The following is a 6770-nucleotide window of genomic DNA, read 5'->3' as shown; positions in this document are numbered from 1 at the left end:
ACCGGGGTATTACCAGATATAATCTCGATGATAAAAAACAGACAGAGCAAGGCAAGGTTCACGCTTGTAGCAGCTATATATTATTTTATGTCTGTTGTTAATCGTAACAGCTTTTCATATGTAATTTTTGCTCTAAACCTAAGAGCATATTCCATGAGTGGCAGGAAAAGTATATGTAAGTATTTATTATTACACATGCGGGCTACAATTACACTATTTCTTCTTAAAACATTCATGAAAAGCTAATGAATGCAATAATACCAAAAAAATACATTGATTCTTTCTAATTTTAGCTAGAAATTGGAGGAACCTTATCAGACAGAAACATTACTTAAAGTAATAACCTCAGTTATACATATTATCCCTGGAATTTCCTGTAATAAAAGTGAAGGAATTAATCCAGTCTAATAAATGGGTTGTATAACATAACATAAAAGAAATGAACTTACATGATGTTATTGTATATATTGAGAGTGAATTTGACTCTTTAGAAAAAGACTTTATATACGATGTATTGAAATAAGTTATGGGAAATATATTTCCAAATTCGCCATATACTGATTTGAGAATTCAATAGAATAGCACAAACACAATCCCTATGGCTTCGTCACTTCATAGAGAGAAAACGAGCATAACCTTTGTTCCTACGACGCTGTAAAAAAGTGTAACAAAATATATATAATATTGCAACAGGGAAAAAAGAAAGTGAATTGTTACTGGTAATGGCTGCTTGCCCTATATTTCTTTGCAGCTATTTGATAGACAAATATCGAAATAAACAAACATTCTAATCCATCCCGATCCCGGACATTTTAAAAAATACATATGTTTAGTGTTTGTCTGTCAGATCTATTGAGAATGTACGGGTACAAGACAATTAAAACAAAGACTTTATGTCAAAATAAGACAAACCATCATAATAATCCTTGCAAATTGTAATGTTATTATTAAATGGTACATCAAAAGAGTCATAAGTATAGTTTTTAGGAAATTGTCAAGCTGAGAAAAGCTTCTACAATTGATTTAAGAAGTATGATTAATAGCACGTATGCTCTGTTCCTTTCCAAAGCAGCAGTCAAAAGAAACAACAGCTCTCTGTTGCCTAACACTTCGATACGTGGCATAAGTCAACACACCAAGCCTCCGTGATGCCGCGACCACAAATAAACATTTTGAGGGAATATGTAAATTTATCTTATTACTCCGAACGTACTGGAGGTACTAAAATATACATAAACTAGCACGATACTGAAGCTAACTGTATTTGCACAAATAAAAATGAATAATTTCATTGCTTTTCTTGAAATTTCTTTTTTGTTATCTGTAAAAAGTTAGTTTAAAATATTTTTTTTTATTTTTTTTCATAATTAAATACAGAAGAAAAATACAAATAAAAGTTCTGTATCAAATGATATTTTAGCTCCGTGAAAATATGTTACAAGCATGTGTAACAGATTGACAGGTCGTCATATATCTATAAAAAGGCATATCGAATGAAATAAAGTATAACCGGATACCACTCCGGATAAATATGATACCTTAACTCTTACAAAGACCAAAGTAATTTATCTCATTGTTACATTTTAAGCCTGTCACTGACAGATTTCTTTGGAAAAAATACCTGCTCAGTTCTAATAAAATTCTGACGAAAGGAAATGGAAAAAATATGTTCATCGACATACGATTAGGGAAGCTCTTAAGGCCGCTATAAATATAAAAAGTATATGTATGATATTTGTATTTGATTTTAAATATAAAAAAAATATAAGTATTGTTATTATCATACAAAGATATGTTTCGTGTGCAATTAAATCACTATTTGAGGAAAACTATATTCTCACAAAATTTGATATAGTTAATTACATAGTACATATATAGTTATACACTTTACTTGTAAATTGTAGACCACATGCATCTGTTAACAGAACTTTCGGACAAGGAACTAACTCCATTTATGTGAAAGACAAAGAATTTCTAATTTAGAAACTTTTTTGAAATGTCAAGAAAACCTGTGTTTATCACCAAATGAAACTAAATTGTCATTAAATTATTATTATTATTATTATTATTTTCTAAAATTGTTCGTCTCTTTCACTTTTTTTGCATATCACTCAGTCATTTATTGTTAGTTAACCCTAATTCTATCATGTGAATTGATTAATTAATGTTTAAGACACTTTTAAATCGTAGTGAAGTTTGCCACAATCCCGTTGGTGCAAAGATTTTTCGATGGCGGTTTAATATAGAAAAAGGACTCTGTAACTCTATGCAACTTCGATGCATAATTAAAATTAAGGTAGTCTTAATGTAATGCTTTCCCGCGAAAATAATACTAACATCGGCAATATCGTAATAAATCGGTCATTTTAGGAACATTATTTTTTACAATCTTAGGTATTCAATAATTTTTAACCGTTTAATGTTTTGGGTAGGAAAGTATTACAGTAAGACTACTTAAAATAAGAAAAACTTAAGAGAAATACAATAGAAAATTATTACATAAAACAGAAGCAAACGACTGATATCATTAAAGCTAATATCCCACACATTGTAGTTTTTGGCGATTCCGAAATAAATGTCATCAAAGGAGACATTTTCAACACAGGCTCGTACATTTATATATGAAACAAGATGCTTATTACATCTCTTGTATGTTGGTAAAGATTTGCAATGTTTATCATGCTTTAATTTTAAACGTTGCAACGTGTTTGTTTTTTTTTGTAAATATGACTTAAATGATAATCACATCCGCTAACTGGTTGCAAGTAGATTCGTTGGTTGCGGGTAGAAAAGTTGTGCATTTGTTTTTTCTTTTATCTGCTATCGACTGCTGCACAATACATGTATATTGCAGAAAAGGATCTATATTGTCTATAAAAAGAGACAATAAAGAAGAAAATATCTCGACAATCTGGTTTAAAATGGACATTAGTCAATTCTTCCTGCACCAATCTGTCCTACTCGGTCGTGATAATAGGGGTGTTTGTATCTGTTTCAAGTGAAACATTACTTTTGGTCACTATTATCTCGTGGAAACTTCATAGTTTACTTGTAAGCAAATTTAATAACTTTTAACATTATGTTGGTGTTTTTAGACCGGTTTTGTGTGGCAGAGTAGCTTTAAAGGGATACTCAGACAAATAATTAACAAAAATATTAAAATATTCTTATGTACTCAAATCATGCTAAAATGACCTCTGTATAAATTCTATATATTTTGGGTTTGAAGTGTAAATATCTCTTTATATGTTGAACGATATATATATATTGTTCACTTAGAGTCTTGAATCTTTCCTGGAACCAACCAGTACTAAACAATTGACCCTTTCGAAAACCTAGCTAAACATCGTATTCCGGTATGTTTCGCATAAAGCATAAATATCGTTATGAATTGTACAAAGTTATGTACCGGGAAACGGCGTTTAGCTAGGTTTTCGAATATGTGCTGTAACAAATCAAGGAATCAGCGGACTATACCGACACAACCTGTAACCTGACGGAGTTTGAACCCGCACATCCAGCAATCTTTAGATTACTAGTCCGACGACAATGTCGCAAAAGGAATATTGAATAAATAACTTACTTTTCTAGTCGGAAGGTAATACCTCCCGAGAAACTGATGATTTATCCGACAGTAGCATTAGAACTGTAGAATATATCCCGTGATTTTAAAGGAACAGCGATAGCTCATCAGTTGGTAAGACCACTGACGGTCACTCCTGTGGTCCCGGGTTCGATCCTGGGTAACACAATTGACATTTTTCAGAGACACTTTTAGTGTTTCCCACATACCTAGAGGCGTACTTGTAAAAATTCCAGGTAATCCTCGCATGTATCAGTGCTATACACTGGTCATGTAAAAGAACCAAGGGGTCTATTCAATAAGAGCTAGGGAGTGATTCCCGGACTGTATATCATAGCTGTCTCTGAAGTCTATAGGGGTTGGCATTAATGATAAGATATATAACAATGCATAATACTCCACAAACTTGAACTGTCAAATAAATTAAGACAGTCAAATAGAATATTAAACTTTATTTTCTGTTACAAAGTTCAATTTGATGATTTTGTTGTACAAGAAAGGAACACAATATAACAAGATTGTACATGTAACTTAATTTATCATACTTCTAATTACGTTTTCATAAGTAAAATATAAGTATATCTCCACTTTGTTGGCAAGTTTTCTAAAACTTTATTTACACGAGTAAACGACAGAATGACCAAAACGTTTATTTCAAGTACACATGGCAAGAGGCACGCTTGTAAACAGTTATAACATTACCCGATTAGAATCACGTGGACAATCAATGTGTATCTATCTATAAGTTTGGTTGAATTCCGATCAAATATGAAATTAAACATTTTTTTTTATAAACAGGTGAATAGGATATAAAATTTGGTAAAATTGAATTAAGAAATGTTTGAATAATTTTTATGTTTTGTATTTAATAATTATACATGCATGTTCATATGGTGGTACCGCAATGCACAGGTATCAAACATGATTTTCTTGTGTATTTGTTATACCAAGGACATCATGTAGTCTTATTTATCAACGGATTCTCATTGTTCCGCATAGCTAGCAGAAATGCGTGATACTCGTGGCGGCACAATATGACTAACTTAGGACCGACTCATATCATATTTGGGCGATATTTACCAATTGTTAACAACATTTTGATATACAACTATGTATTTCAAAAAGCCTTAATTTCCGTTATTGAACTTTATAAATTAGAAAAATGTCACGAGTTATTTAGTAACTAAATTAAACGTTCATTTGGCGTGCATCACTCGGGACAATTCTAATATACCATTGCGCATGCGACCCTTGTCTGAGAAATATCATTTGAATGAAAATGCAACAGTAGTTTCTGAGAGTAGTCCGGACAAGTTTAAATGTAGCTGGCAACACAGTTCTTAATCAAGAGGCCGATACATATTTTAATTCAAGCATAAACCCGTAAAATATGTATATGAACTGGATTGCAATATTGTAAAAGAGGAACAGTCGTGACAAACTTTAACAATAAAAGGCATTAAAGATCGATAACTCTGACAAGGATCAATATATACGACAATGCTGACGATTTGCACAACTATATTTAGTACTAATCATTCGTGTTAAGTTTGGAGGAAATTGCATCAGTAGTTTCTGCGGAGTAGTCCGGACAAGTTTGTGACGGACGGACGGACATACATACAGAAGAGATTTATCTGTCGACGCTAGTTAGTAGCAGGTGGCAAAATAATGGTAAATTTTAAACTTCTCTCGAAGTTTGTATGTTTAGTTAATAGCTAATCATGAACTGTATAAGTTATAAAAAAAAATACCTCTCCCGGCAGAGAAATACTTATATAATATGTAATATCAAACATATGTTTACTGTACATATGTACTTATATTGCAATTTAGGGTGCGAATAATGTATAAAATTATAACACAACCACCATTAAAAGCACAATAAAATGTTAAAACAATAAAACAGGTTTTAAACAGTTAAAACTACTTAACTGTAATTACTATTTTGAAAAGTTCTATTTGCTTTGTAAATTAAAGTTTATGATGTTTTTTGCGTAATTAAATGGTAATTAAACACAATTACAAACATATGTAAATGTGAGTTTCTATACTATCAGGAGACCTGTTTTCATCGTGAACACTTCACAATACAATTCTACGTTTATGCATGTGAGAAATGCTGAAGATATGCATGTTGGTAAACTTTAGATTAAAGGGACTCCACTGTGGTTTCTTTTGACATGACGGGACTTTAATTGTTTTCGAGTTAAATATTACAGTTGATGTAGGTCAAAACCGATAACTTGTGTGCACAATTTCAGATCTTTCGCTTACTCTGTTTTTTCCCAGAACAATGAATTGTTCTAAGTGTAGAATTTGACCCAACGCTTTTCACTCAAATCGGGCGACAATTATAACACATAATACGATTTTCAATTTGTTTCCGTATATATTTCTTGATTATGATTATCTTTTGTATATCTTTCTATTTTAAGTGCCCCATCTTATTAACGTAAGAAATTCAAATTATATGTTTCAGGCTTTAGGAACTGAGTGGAATTCCTTAAACTTAAAATTAGAAACAAAGAAATTTGATATCATATTAGTAAATGTTTATTAGATTAAGAGGAATTTGCATTGACATTTTTATTTTTTATTCTAACTGTTTAGTATTGTGAATATATCAAACCCTGACAGGACTGAAAAAGCTTAATCTAAAATGTTCATTTCATAGCATAACCTTTACACACAAGTATACTATTAAAAATGAATAAAATTAAATTTTGTTTTTGATTTCAATAAATTAAATAATGTTGCAGAATACAGAAGCTCATATGAATTCTTTACATAACATTATTTTTTTATCATTTTGTAGTCGAAATCATAAAAACTAAAGATTTAAAATCATATGAAAAAAATCATCAACATATTCTTTTTCTTTTTTTGTAAACACCTTAAAACCAAATACATATACAGGCGTACTTAGTTACTTTCCTTTAATCATGAAAACGTTCTAATAGAATGAGTGCTGTCTTTTTATTTTAAATTGATTATCTTAGGTCTTTAAAACGACTTTATGATCAAAATTCGCGTTTGTAACGCCATTATTCATTGGAAGAACCTGACGTGTTTATAATCCTAATACAACACTGTTGTCAAATTATGAAACTTCATGTTTTCTGAAATACTAGGATAGGAATTTTGTCGAATTATAATGTTTTTATATTTTCTTAATATGTTATAA

This window comes from Ruditapes philippinarum, unplaced genomic scaffold (genome assembly GCF_026571515.1).
Source record: "Ruditapes philippinarum isolate M1 unplaced genomic scaffold, ASM2657151v2 ctg3115_1_1_1_1, whole genome shotgun sequence".
In the NCBI taxonomy this organism is placed as follows: Eukaryota; Metazoa; Mollusca; class Bivalvia; order Venerida; family Veneridae; genus Ruditapes; species Ruditapes philippinarum.
This window is presented reverse-complemented; position numbering follows the sequence as displayed.